This window comes from Ascaphus truei, chromosome 1, assembly GCF_040206685.1.
Source record: "Ascaphus truei isolate aAscTru1 chromosome 1, aAscTru1.hap1, whole genome shotgun sequence".
Lineage (NCBI taxonomy): Eukaryota > Metazoa > Chordata > Amphibia > Anura > Ascaphidae > Ascaphus > Ascaphus truei.
This window is the reverse complement of record NC_134483.1, coordinates 65,899,909-65,915,040: the sequence shown is the minus strand read 5'-3', so window position 1 is coordinate 65,915,040 and position 15,132 is coordinate 65,899,909.

Below are 15,132 nucleotides of genomic sequence, written 5' to 3'. Positions count from 1 at the left end.
CATTTGCACTCAAATGTGACGTCACAGGCCTATAAAAGCCTGTGCAGCCTCATTTAACGGCAAGAAGCCGAGGAGGGAGGACCTACTCCACCAATAGGATTACAATGCGTTCTGGATGAAGATGAAGATGGATGAAGAAGAAGATGATACAGAAGAAGTAGCTAGAAAACCCCAAAAGACTCCAAAATGGATTACAGTTAACAGATAAAGATAAAGAAAGAAGAAAAGAACTTTGGATTTTACCTGTGGCCCATTGCTGTTTGAGATCGTGGATTGTTTCGAGAGCTTGCGGATACCCCAGGAATCAGAGGGCGAAGACATCTAAATTTAAGGAAAAAAATTGGATGTATGTTATTTTCCTTTTACAGGTTTTTCAATTGTATTTTTATTGGTATTGGATTTTTTTTAATGCCCATTCATTGCCACTGTATTTGTGTGTCTCTTTATGGATATAAATACATACTGTACAGGGATAAGCAATGGTTGTTTTGCCAAATGCCTGCTTTTGTGAATTTTAAATGTATTTTGGTTCTTTGTATTGAAATTGTTGGCCTATTTATTTTTTAATTTGAATTAGTACTCTGGCATTTTTAGTGGTGTTTTACAATGTTTACAGCTGTGTTTTGTTTGGTGTTTGCTTTTTAATAGTGATTCATTTTTGGTGTTTTGAATTTGAATGATGGTGTTTATTTTATTTATTCATGGTTTTGTTTTGGTGTTTTAATTGTTAATTCTGTTTTTTATTTTGGATTTTATTAATTGATTGGTGGTCATTTTGTTCTGTTTACTACTTTATTTGTTTTTATTTTGTTATTGCTTTGATTGCATTGGATATTGCTGGTGATTGGTTTTTTTTTTTGGCTGACCATTGACTGGCATATTATATGGGCATGATGCACCCACTGTGCCAATCAATAGTTTTCTTGGTATTTATTATGTGTTTAGTTTGCTATGTAATGTGTTTATTTTGTGCCTGTTTTTTGTTTACTTCACCATTTATTGCTATAGTGGTAAATCAGGCCCATATTATATGGGCATGATGTACCCACTGTACCAATGAATCGGTGGAGGGTGGGGTAGTGGCCTGGGGACGGTGGTTAGGCCTCCTGGTTGGGTAGTGGGAGAGGGTGAGTTAACCCGTTAATTACTTTAGCGGTTACTAACCGCTAAGGTGATAAAGGGGTTAGGGGACATTAGATTGTATTTTTGATTGCATTGTTTATGGAAAAAGAGGACATGGATGGTGATGAGGATAAGGACAGCCTTCATCGTTGTAGCCTGGCGGGGGTGAGTGCAAGTTTTATTTACTTTAGTTCTGATGCTTAATGTTGTATTTTAAATGGGCAAATATCTGGATAATAGTAATTTTGCCCATTACTGTACTGTATCTGTTATGGGGGAGGAGAGGGGTGTATTTTTTTGGGGGTTGGGGAGGGGTACAGGATTGGTACCGTAGGCAATTGGGGACACCCGGACACCTGCGGGTACCACCCGAGGACCCCGACACCCGCGGGGACAACCCAGGGCCCCCACGGCCTATAGTAACATTCCTATACTTAAAAAATAAATATTTATGTATGTTAGGGGGTATAGGGGCTGTTGGGGGCAGAGGGAGTGGGTGCCTAATACATATTGCAAGATTTATCATGGGCAATTTCCCCCAATAAAGCAGCAATTATGCCTTTACCCCTTCATTGCTTTAGCGGATAGCTGCCAAGGTATTGAAGCTGCTTAAAATTAAAAAAAAATTTATAGTGTATGGGAGCAGGGTTTCTCCTGAGCTGAACCTCTTTGATTTCTGGCTCAGGGACCCCTTGCTTCCCGAGTTACAGGCCCCGGTATGGGGTATCGGATACCCGTGTCGCCGCCATTTTTAAAGTGTCCACGTTATGTGACGTGCGACATATAAATAATGATGGAGATACCGGCACCTCATATCTGGGCCTGTAACTCAGGAAGCAGGGTGTCCCCGAGGCTGAAATTAATGCAGTTCATCTCTGGATACCCCCTGTTCCCGCACACAATTAATAAAAATTACATTAATGCATCTTCATTAGCATAGCAGCTAGCTGCTACGGTAAGGAATTATTTTGTTATTGTTATGTGTGTTTTAATACTAGTGTACATATACAGGGGGTCTCCTGAGCTGAACCGCATTGGTTTCAGCCTTGGGGACCCCTTACTTACAGGCCCCATTATTGGGTTCCAGTATCCCCTGCAGTATTTAAATCCCCCAGTCACGTGACACGTGAGATTTAAAAGCACAGGGGATACCAACACCCCATAACGGGGCCTGTATCTCATGAAGTAGGGGTCCCCGAGGCTGAAACCAATGTGTTTCAGCTCAAAGACCCCCTGCATATGTACACTAGTATTAAAATGTATATTTCTACAGTACGATCACCTGTAAGGGCCGTGCATGGAGACACAGCGGCTTCATGCAGCTCTTACAGGCTGCTTTTTTTTCTATCAGCTATCGTGCTGTACAATTCACAGCAGGGGGGAAAAACAGGTTGCGTGATCTGGCATGTTTTTATCGCATGTACCAAAATGGCCTTCACTTCTTAGTGAATCCCGTGTTTGGCTTCACTTTGCTACGTGCGAGTCAAAATGTCAAACTCGCACGCAAAAGTTCACTGCTTAGTGTATCACCCCCATTGTCTCTAACTACTTACTATTCTCTCAATAAATCATTCTACCTCAATACAAAGTCATGGAAAATGTGTTTATTCCCAAATATGCAACTTTTCTAATGTCACATTTTCTTTGTCAATTCCAATCCTGCTTCCAATCAAATCACTCCACAGTAACGACCCTCTTAAAAATTTGCCCTGAGAGCCAATGCGGAATGGTACATGGACAGTTGACTCGTGCAATACGGTAGTCTTATATTTTTCAAAGGCTTTTGATATTGTTGACAACACTATTATGTTAAAAAAACTCCAGTATACTGGTATTAGCCCACATGCTTTAAACTGTTTTACCTCTTATTATAAGGGAGATCTCAAGATGTGTCTGTAACCACTCCATTAACTATCGCAGACTAATCTGTTTCTTGCTGATGCGGGGGTCTGAGTTCTACTCCCCGTTATTGCTTTGTGTATTTACCAGCTGAACATGTGATCATATGCCAGACAAACCGGGCATGACACCAGGGTAGTTACAGTGGCGGCCGAGTTGAGTCTTCTGCGGCCGCCACCGCAATGTGCGGGCAGACTCCGGGCAGACGCGGCTGGTGACACGCTGCTGGTGCCGCGTGCCGCCGGTCACATGTTCCGCCGGCATCCCCGGGTAAGGGGACAGGGGAATGGAGGGGAGATGCGGGAAGAGGCAAAGCAGAGGCAGCCAGGGGGCGTGAGGGGAGGGGAAGACACGCGCAGCTGCCGTAGCAGAGGTGGAGCAGCCAAGCAGCCAGGGGGTCGCGAGGGGAGGGGAAGATGCGGCTGAGCGCGGCCAAGTTCGGTGCCAGCCAAAAAAAGCCCCGGAAAATTACGGGCATTTGTAAGATAGAAGCTGGCCGCAGCAATTATAAGAACAATAGAAAAGGTATAAACGCAACTCTTAAACCATTCAGCGAACCTTGCTGGTTAAGGATCACCTCAGTACCATTGTTACACTTACAAAACAACACCAGCGCTGCGCAATTGTCAGGAGTCTTATATTACCCCTGACAACCCTGTGTCATAGAGAATCCTGGTATATGAGCTAGCACGTAACGTTGGAGCCCACGGTGGTTAGTGTGTTACCGTGGCAGGCCTGTGTTTCACAAAAGCTTCAGTACCCCTTTTACTTGTCTTGGTGATAATAATAGTTTGTTCTTGTATAGAGCTGCTAGTTTGACGTAGCACTTCACAGAGACATTTTGCAGACACAATCCCTGCCCATAGAGCTTGCAATCTATGTTTTTGGTGCCTGTGGCACAGGGAGATAAAGTGACTTGCCCAAGGTCACAAGGAGCTGACACCGGGAATTGAACCAGGTTCCCCTGCGTCAAACTCAGTGCCAGTCAGTGTCGTTACTCACTGAGTCACTCCTTCAGCCATGGTGAAGATCCTCTTTGTAGTTACTCACTGTTTCCTTAGGCTGAAGGCTGATGATCCTCTGATACTTTGCTCAAAGAGCCTGTCTGCTGATTGCTGCTGCTGTGGCTGCTGCTCTGTCTGCTGCTGTCTGCTGCTGTCTGCTTACTGCTACTTACTGCTGCTTATAACAGAAACTATTCTCTGTAGGTCATAAAAAAACAAAAAAGGCTCCAGCACACACTGATCAATAGAAAAAACGAAAGAGTCACGGAATAAGCCAAAAATGTAATAGCAGTAATAATAGAACAATAGGTATCACATAAATATGGAAATGGTACACGACTATACATGCAGATTATATGGATCTTAAAAAGCACAATAGTAGGGGGGAGAAACACAGGGAAGGGGAGTGGGGGGAAAAAACACTAAAGGAAAAACTGCAAACAAATAAACATAGAAAAAGACAATGGGGGAGGGTAAGAGGGGCAATGTTTCGGGGTGACAAAGCCACGAAGGTGGCTGCTTTTGAGAGAGAGAAAGAGAGGACAGAAGCCTGATAATCCCACTTAAAGGACGGTTTGAGTTTGAATACACTCTTGCATACTGTATACTGCAGACTTTTGACCAGGGCCTGATTCTGAGCTAATTCTTATTTGGCTACTTTGCATCTTGTAGGGGGGGTTAGGGTTAAGGGAAGTACCTTGTGGTTCCGTTGGAGCCAAGGGAATGGGCCTGAGGAAAGGGTCGTCACCACGTAACGTTGCCCCTCTTACCCTCCCCCATGTCTTTTTCTATGTTTATTTGTTTGCAGTTTTTCCTTTAGTGTTTTTTCCCTGACTCCCCTTCCCTGTGTTTCTCCCCCTACTCTTGTGCTTTTTAAGATCCATATATTCTGTATTTATAGTCGTGTAGCATTTCCATATTTGTGTGATACCAATTGTTCTATTATTACCGCTATTACATTTTTGGCTTATTCCGTGACTCTTTCGTTTTCTCTATTAATCAGTGTGTGCTGGAGCCTTTTTTGGTTTTAATGATCTTCAGTGGGGTTGTTTGGGCCCACTTTGTTTCGTTTGCACCCTGTACTTCATGATTTGTATTCGTTATTTAGAGTGCTGTCTATAATTGTTTATATTCTCTGCAGGGTTCCATTTCTCCCTCTCTCTATGTGGGGCTCATGCAGATCCTTTTGTACAGGAGGGATCTGCACACAACCTCACTCTATCAGCTCTCAGCAGAACTCCCCAGCCTCTCACCCTCTTCAACTGTCACTAACTGTAATTTCACTGACTAAGCACTGTCAAATGGCCCAGTGGAATGTACTGTAATTCGTAAAGGGGCCATGCTGACACAGGGAGTTACATGTCTATGTTAGGCTCCAACTCTAACAACTTATGTATTCCTGTGGGGTCAACTATGCTTCTCTGTTCTCCCTTATTCTTTTCTATCTTTATAAATTACCTGACATGCTCCTAGCAAATTCAGCAAAAATTGTTATTTTTTAAAAGACAAAACAAATAAAAGAAGATACAAGTGAGTATGCAAACAGACATAAACTGGTCTAAAAAGCAATGTTTCAAGGCCCCTTACACCTTCCTCATGTCCCTGAAATGTGAGGGGGAGTGCTGATTATATAGTGTAGTACAGTATTTCCCAACTCCAGTCCTCAGGGAACCCCAACAGGTCAGGTCTTAAGGATATCCCTGCTCCAGCACAGGTGGCTCAGTCAAAATGACTGAGTCGCTGATTGACCCACCTGTGCTGGAGCAGGGATATCCTTAAGACCTGACCTGTTGGGGTTCCCTGAGGACTGGAGTTGGGAAACACTGGTGTAGTATATTGCGTGTGTCTAGTGGTATGGACACAAGACCATAGCACCTTCCTTGAAGGATGAGTGCAAGTTCTTTCTTTCTTTTTTTTATTCTGTTTATAAAAGGCCCTGCCCACACTTTCGAAAACTAATAAAAAGATTTTTTTTTAAAAGACAACTGATTTGTACATACTGTATATGCTGATAATACTATCCTATATGCACACAGTCCCCTTCTCTGACTTTGAAAATGTACTGCAATCTTATTTTTCACAGTTCCAGGTGGCGATAGTCAGAAGAGTAGTCGGATAGGTATGAGGCAATATCAGGGGGATCCAGCAGAGAAAGAAGTTTCCAAATGACAAGGAGGGCAAATCCAACAGAATACTGGTGAGCCAGGCAAGCAGCAACAAATAACAGGAAGTAAGGCCCACATTATGGTGCCGGCATCGCGGCGTGCATGCGCTTGCGTGCGCGCACCCGACAAGCACTCTGCTTTATAATCTTATGGGACCTACGCCCGTGCCTGCGGGCCTACAGGCGGACAGGCGCGTTGACGTGGCCGCGTTTTGAAAATACAACAAATGTTGTATTTTCAGGCGGCTGCCGTGTGACATCAGCGCACATGAGCTGGTTCAGCCAATGCTTCCGCAACGCGTCTACGATCTCCTGCAGCCAAGATCACAAATCACTTGTGCTGCAGGAGTGCGTGCGGTGGCGCTCTCGTTATCACGTGGTCGCGCAGGGACAATAATCCCTGCCTAACTTGTTGCAGCAGCAAGGCAGTAGCAGGATTTAAATAGTACCAAACCAGGAAGTGATTACTGTAGCTTGGCAGCAAGCGGCAAATCCCAAATTGGAGTTGTCCAGAAGCACTATAATAGGGAAACAGAGACAGCTGGGGAAACCTGGCAGGACCGGAACGGGTACACAGCTGGGACATGACAGGCTCCGTTACTAGCTTTAAATATTTTTTATGTAGCTAGACTCCCATCTAACATTTGGTTGCATATTGATATCCCAATATCCAAAATCTATTCCAAACTGGGTGTGGAGTACTTTATAGAAATTAATCCTGCCTATCCCCAGTGTTCAGAAAGCGTATTGCAGAGCAGATGCTAAAATCAATTATTGACTATGGGGATATAGTGTATGGTACACCAAATTTACCTCAGCCAACTGACAACTCAATTTTGGCTATCCCTTGAGTCCAAGTTCAAATACTTTCTGGACAAGTTATCGTTATCTGAGCAGGCTTCTCACCCCTACAGTACATAATCACTTACCTCCTTAGATTCATCTCTAGAAACATGCTTATGGTTTCAGGGTTCATTAAAGAATCTGGTTTCTCTTCATTCTCTTACCGAGCATCGACATTGACCAGAGTCCCTGAAATCCGCTCCTGTCTAAGTTCTTTCAAGACTTCAGCTTTTCCCTACTTTAAATATGTTTGTAACTGTAACTTGAATGTTCTCAACATTATTTTGTTCACAGGACATACTTGAAGACAAGAGATTTGTCTTGGTAAAATGTTTTATAAATAAATAAAAAATAGCCTCACAGTCATTAATGAGTGGAGTCAGTTCTGAACCCTGGGGTACTCCACTTACAACTTTAGAATAATCTGGAAAAGGTCAATTTTAAATCCTATATACAGTATGTATGTATGTAAATGTCTTTTTTTCAGGTTCTTGCATTGTATTTATTTATTTCTTTGTTTGTGATTGCCCATTGATTGATATTGTATTAATCTGTGCCAGGGTATTGATAAATACAGTGACAGGCAATGCATTTTTTGGCAAACGGTTGTTTTATATTGATTGTTATTTTTTCGATTTCTGTTTATTGTTTGGATTAAATTGTTTTCAATTTGGGTGGCTTGTTTTTAGTACATTTTAGGATTGGTTAGCATTTTTAATTCATTAATTGTTTTGTTGGCTACTGTTTTAAACTAATTAATTGTTTTGTTGGCTACTGGTTTAAATTAATTATTTGTATTGTTGGCTAGTGCTTTTATTTATTTAATTGATTGTTTGTCTAGTGGTTTTATTTGTTTAATAGTTTGTTTGGATAGTTATTTATATAATTGTATTATTTTGGAATAACATAATTGTAATAATTTTGCTATTTTGGTGATAGACAATTATTTCTGATGTGTACTATTAGGCTATTTTGTTCTGTTATTGTTGGGGTGTTTAGGTGCTTGTGTATTTCTTTGATTATTGTGTATTTAGGGCCGTAATTATTTTTATTAGGTTGACCATTGTGTGATATAGTGGCTTATCATGCCCATGTATGATATACCACTGTGTCAATCAATGGGTACAGGGTAAGAATAGTAGGGCCGGGTGGGTGGTTAGGCCGGGTGGGTAGCGGGGGACGTGGGGTTAACTCCTTAATTGCTATAGCGGTTATTAGCCGCTAAGGTGATTAAGGTGTTAGGGGCAATTAGATTGTATTTTTCTTGTATTCTTGCTGGCAACGGAGGACATGGACCTGGAGTATGCTGACGAGGATGCTCTTCATGATGGAAAGGGTAAGTTGAACATTTTATTTACTTTATTTATGCTGGCTAATGTTTGATTTTAGAATGGGCAAATGCACTATTATCCATATGTTGATAATAGTAATTTTGCCCATTCCTGTACTGTATGTGTTTGGGGGGGGGGAGGGTTGTTGGGCGTAGAGGAGTTGGGTAGTAGGGTTGTTGTGTTTATTTTAGTTTCTTGGGGGTAGAGGGAATGGCTGAAGGGGGTAGTAGTCCCGAGGATGGATGTTTAGGCCTTCCAGGGGGCAGCAGGACTGGTTAACCCCTTCATTACCACAGCGGTTAACTCCTCCCGCAACCTTCCAGGCAGGCCTATACACCCACCGTGGGACTACTACCCCCTTCATCCACCCCTCTGCCCAAAGAAACAGGCTATTGAGCTTTAACCCCTTCATTGCCTTAGCTGCTTGGAGCTAAGGTAATGAAACTGTTTTAATATACATTTTAATACTAGTGTTGATGATCATGGGGTCTCCGGAGCAGACCCACGTTGATTTCAGGTCCAGGGACCCCTGCTTCCCGAGATACATGCCCCGTTATGGGGTGCCGGTATCTCCTATGCATTTAAATGTCTCGCGTCACGTGACCTTGGGAAGAAAATGCATAGGAGAAGGCGGCACCCGATAAACGGACCTGTATCTCGGGAAGCAGGGGGTCCCCAGACCTAAAATCAATGCAGTTCTGTTTCAGAGACCCCCTACTCATCTACACTACTATTAAAATGTATATTAAAATCTTTTGATCACTGGCGAGATATGCGCCAGGAGTGGCGGCTCTCTCTGTGCTGCTCTCTCTGCTGCTGAAAGAAATCGCCGGGTTTGGCCTTTTGAGAAAGGCGATGATCACGTCGCCTACTCGCCTATTTTGGGAATTTTGCTATCACAGGTAATCAAGGCTTTCTGAATACCGTGATCGCAACACTCAAAAAACAGGCGGCGAAAATGGGTCAGCGATTATTTTTATAAAGGCTTATAGAATAGACCCCTTAGAATTAATTTTACATTCTATTGTAATACTGTTTTTTACTTTTCAATTTTGCCGCTTTCTCTTTTGCAAATTGTGACATTCCTTATAATTTTCATACGCTGCCTTCATCCCTCATGACTTCAACAATCTAAATGCATGCATCTTCCCTTCTATGTTTTTTCTGTCCTATTTATTTAACCAGATTGGCTTGGATTTGCTTTCATATTTATTACCGGATAAGTCTACTCTTCTAATTAAATTGTTAGAATTGGCCATTTTTCATTTTTTTCCCTAAAAGAACTTCATCCCAATTTATTCCTTTTAGATGATCAATTAGTTAAGTACTGTAAAATGTGCTTTTCTAAAATTAAGCCTTTTTTTATCCCATATAATACTGTTTTTAAAACTCATTTAAATTGAGACTTTTACAATCATTGTTTGTCAAATGTTTTGTTCTAAAAAATAGTTATCTTTGGCGCTGGTCCTCAGTAGTAAGTGCAAAGTGCAATATGTGAAAAAAGATACAACGGTGTATAGTATAAATGTAAAACAAACAGTATAAATGTTGCAATTAGTTTCACCATGCATTCATTGCTATACAGTATGCAGTAGTGTATACGGATACAGACAACCACCGTGAATTTAGAGAAATCATTACAACAGTGGTCTCTCACAGTTAATCCACAGAACCGTTAATATGCTGTGGGGGAATTCGTGTATATAATACATATATCCCCTGTAGTGCATGCAGTGAATATAGATATAAACGAAGCACCTACTGTAAGAACTCACATCAATATTTGCATCTTGTTATTCTGTAGATTTTTACTCCGTGGAAATGGTGGAATATATGATTCATAAGGTATATTCAAATATTACATATAGGACAAATCAAAACAGAAGTATCTGGGCGGAGCGCAGACACTCCGAGCGGACAAGGTTCCTGTAGCATGCACTCAATGCTTGTAGGGGAAAGCAGAACCTCTGTCTACAGCTGTCACACTGGAGAAAATTGGTGATAGAAAAACGGTCTTAGAAGTATCATGAATTGGATAATATGATACTGTAATAACGTCAATGATGCCACCTAATCAGGGTTTTCCCTATTTAAATTTGGGGGCATAACCAGGCCTTTAAAGTCAAAGCATATTTGATAAAATTTTTGAAGCTCTTGTGAAACAATGATGGTACTACTCAGTAGTATATTACAACATATTCTTTGCAGTGTCTTTGTGAGAAAAGATAAAAGTGTCATGTCATTCGGTATCATTTACAGTACATAGTGGTAGTAGTATTCCCACTTCCTAGCAGTGCAATTAACTGAACACATGCTCGTGGGATCGAATATAATGGTGGCTTTAAAACAGAAAGGAAGTTCACAGCACTCAAACAGTAAACATGTCTAGACAAAATTGAATCCGAAAAAACAGATATTTACTGAAAAGTCAGATGAATAATATCTATAAAGCAAGGCTAGTACAGAAAAGACAATGTAAATATAGCTGACAGTTTTAAACAGAACAAAAATAGAGCAACAATCAATAAACAAAAAAAATATTTATCCACAGAAACGGTTATGTGGAATACACCGCAAAGCGGAGACTACAAAAGCACATAGAGAAAGTAGTAGGACAAAGTGTCCAAAGTCCAAAGGGGCACAAAAGTGAGGGAGAAAAGAAAAAGGAAAATAACTGCATTTGATTATCGTCACCCCTGTTACATAAAAATCATCTAAATTGACATGATCACCATGAGATAATAGTGATTGTGTTGGGGGTGAGGGTGTTACTGTAGGTCTACTGATGCCGGTGACCTATTGTCTCCATCTCCATCTGCGACAATACACTTTGTTGTCTGCCGAAACCCCTTTTGTCTTATGCTGGCTATCTAAGGCTGCCTATCACTTTATGTGGTGTGGTGGTGCTGGCAGGTCATGTGAGCTCTTAAAGAAGAGGTGCCAAGATGGGTAACTGGCTTAATCCATTTCACAACTGTTCTACATAAGCAGCATGTAGTGGTAACATAATCGTTTCAGAGTTTAAAATAAAACTGCACAATGGTTCTGGCTGTTGTATTTGAAGTTTGGGCAACAGAAGACGCAACTGATGTTTGCGGACCAAGTTATGAACATAAGCATGGTAATCTATGCAGTGGTGCAGGTGTTGTTAGCCTTGAGGGATCATCATCATCATCGTCAATCATCATCCCAACAACCAGAATCACAATGGTCAATTGAGATGATGATGATGATAATGATGATGACGACGACGACGACGATATCTGTCTATCAGAGTGGGTTGTTGTTGTTAACGATGAGGAGGAAGGACACATCAATGCATGTGTTGTTGTTGCCGCTTGTATTGATCGCTTTACTTGACATTGAATCTGCATTTTCACAATCATGAAGACCAATCACAGTATCACAACTTCTATCCGAAACATTGTCATTGTCATCATCATTGCCCAGGGCACCACCACCAGCAATGCACCTTAAATCACAGTCCTTAACAGCATCAACAAAATCCTCATCAGAATCCTCATTCAAAACACGTGATATTTGAACTGATGAATCAAGTACACCCCCTGCTCCTCAAAGTCATCAAGTCCCTGTGATTTCTTTTGTCATAACTCTCCCACTTAAATATCTGTCTATTTTAACAGCTTCTCAGAATAAACTAACATCAATGTCAGAATTTGTTCGGCATTAATTGCTTTTTCGACTGTGAAAGGATAAGCCTTTAGAACATGACTAAATATTGGGCTTCAGGCACAGTAGAAACTGGCGTTGGGATTAGTGGTAGTAGTGGTGGTGGACTTTGTTTTTTTTTTTTTACAGTACAACTGACAGTTTTATTAACATTCTCTATTATACTTCCACAAATGAATCATTTTAGTTTCAGAAGTACTAGCTAAGGATAAGGATATAGCTGGCTGACTTGAACTTTCTGTCATTTCCCTTTTATATCTCTTCTTAACTGGAAGTTCTTTGTTGTCTACTAGACAGAAGGGGCAGTGGCCTTATGCAGTGAGATTGTTGTGATGAATCATTAACAGTGTCATTATTGTACTTTCTCTTACACTTGCTGTGACTGTTATGATGATTTTGAGAACTACCCATTGCACCTCTTTTTTAAAACTTGTATTTTATTGGAGCACGCAACACAATCCTATCTGCAGCAAAGAACAGGTTCTTCCTTTCCACGTGGAGCTACGGTGCCGCCCCCTGAGGTTGTAAGGAGCGCCAGTACACAGGACACGTCGGAGCTCTTCCCAGAATCAGCTGTTTAGTTTCTACAGTGACGTCACGCATGAGCGCAGCATCCACGGAGCTGGGATCGGCAAACAAACCGAACGAGCAGTGAAGACACCAGGTCGGGTAAGGGCAGCAGGTTTTAGTACTACCGTGAGTACAGGAGAGGGGTTTCACGGCTCCTTATCCTGTCTCTCACTATTTCCTTGCACACTAGCCCCCCACCCAGGTTATCAGTCTGTTTCCCGTTCCACTTTTATATCTTTAGCTCTGATTTATTATCTACAGCAGGATTGTTATTTTTCATTGACATACATGTCAGAGGTTGCATAAATACCATCACAGTCATATATACACTGGTTCACTGAGCACCGGACATTATGGGGTTTATTCCCCTTACTCTATAACTGTTTATGCAGTCCTGGTTGCTCACCAGTTGTATCAGAAGACATCCTTAAAGGCATATTGACTTATTAATCAATTCCCCTCTTGGAAGGACTGTGTCTGTGTTTTCAATCATTATTTATGCCACCTATATACCTCTTTTGACATGTACTTCAAAGGAACTCAGCCAATCATTTTTATGCAAAAGTTTTTTCCAAATGAAAAAATCTTTTATTCACATACATTGATACATTGTTTTGCACAAAATGGAGGAATCCAGTGGAGATGAAAATGTTGCATTGGATAATATTGACAGTACTTATGTACATACCTGTGGGGATAATACTAAAAGATCTAGGAAGGCCACACACCTGTTTGATGGTGTCTCTGATATTATTTGTGATGAACCATCAGATTTGACACATCATTTTGTCAAACTTGAAAAACTCTTGGTTGAGAACATAAGACTCTGGTGGGATATCACCTCACTAAAGAATTATTTAAGATGCAACCGAATCCCTAGAGGTTTACGCATTAAAAAAGTACCATCATTTGGCTTCATGAGTAAACAATTTGAACAGGATTGGGTTGAAGCTTTGGATGCCTGTTCTATAAGATTAATGGAGCTTATTATCCAACAAAAAACAACTGAAAAAACTAACTTGATGGTAGAGAAAAATAGCCTTCGGACTAAATTACAACCATTTAGTAAGAGGGAGCAATTTATCAAAAATGATAAAACCTTATCTTCAAATATTGAAATAACAGAGGATATCATTAGTGATAAGAAATACCTGAAATATGAAAGGGATCGGGTTGATTATGTCAAAAACCAAGTATATTGCTGGCAGAAACCAACAGTGGTGAGAGAATTTACTGGCTCCAGTACCCCCAAGGCTAAGAAACAATACCCTAAGAGAAAGTCTGGCAATCTCCCTAATAAATCTATTTAAAAAAATACTAGGGTTGAAACATCTAGCTTTGAATCCGATTTTTCTGATCCCTAATATATAGCCCACTCTGTCTCTTTCGATAAATCTAGAGAGCACTCTAGAGATCGAGGGGCCTCCAAATACTCAGACAACGCTACCACCTCCTTTACTCAGTCTAAAACCTCCAAAGAATCAGGGCAACCCTCTTCGGCTTTTTTAGAAATGGGGGCCAGAAGCCGGGGAGAACGCGGAGATTCAAGAGAAAACGAGGGGGGAAGAGGGAGGTCCAAAAGGAAGAAATACGATTAGTGACTTTTGATAACATCATTAATTTATCTGGGGTGGATCTGACTTGGGATCAGCTGTCACTTCTCAATAAAGGTCTGGGATTTGCACCTAGCCAAAATTTTCAACTATTCCAAACTGTAATAGATTTACAAAAGTTCACAAGAAAATTGTCTTTAAAGAAAATGATGTCTTCCAGAAACAGATTTGAAGAGGTTAAACCATTGGAAGACCCGACACGACCAGTTGATTCCCATTCTATTAATGACATTTCATCTTTGAATTTTCAGGAGAACTGTGTCCTTTCTGACATGGATTCATTACTGGAACTACAGGGAGAACCCTTAACTACATACACCCAACCATTTTTTGGTTATGAGGATTCAGGGTTCCGTCCTAAATCATTATTTTGTCCGAACTTTAATAGGGGTCCATCCATTACTTTATTTGAACAATTGGTCGAACGGGACTTACGTATATTGGCCAAAGGGTTCTCCAGTTCACATGTAAAATCTGGGAATTTAACCCATATTGAAGTTCAACAGATTGAATGTATTAAAAATGATTATGATATAGTACTAAAAAATGCTGACAAAGGTGGGGCCCTTGTTGTATTGTCAAGAAATCAATATCACTGTGAAGCTATCAGACAATTAGGGGATAATACCACTTACCAACATCTTGGGAGTGACCCTACATCTAGGTATCGCCTTGAGTTATTGAAACTGCTGTATATGGGTAAAATTTTAAATGTTATTAACCAAAAAGAAATTGACTTTCTCTCCTGTCCGCATCCCGTGATTCCGGTATTCCACCATCTCCCAAAGATCCATAAATCGCTGGTTGACCCTCCTGGTCGACCTATAATTGCGAGCATTGGATCTTTGGGAGATGGGTTATCGCGGTATGTGGACAGGTTTCTACAACCTCTGGTA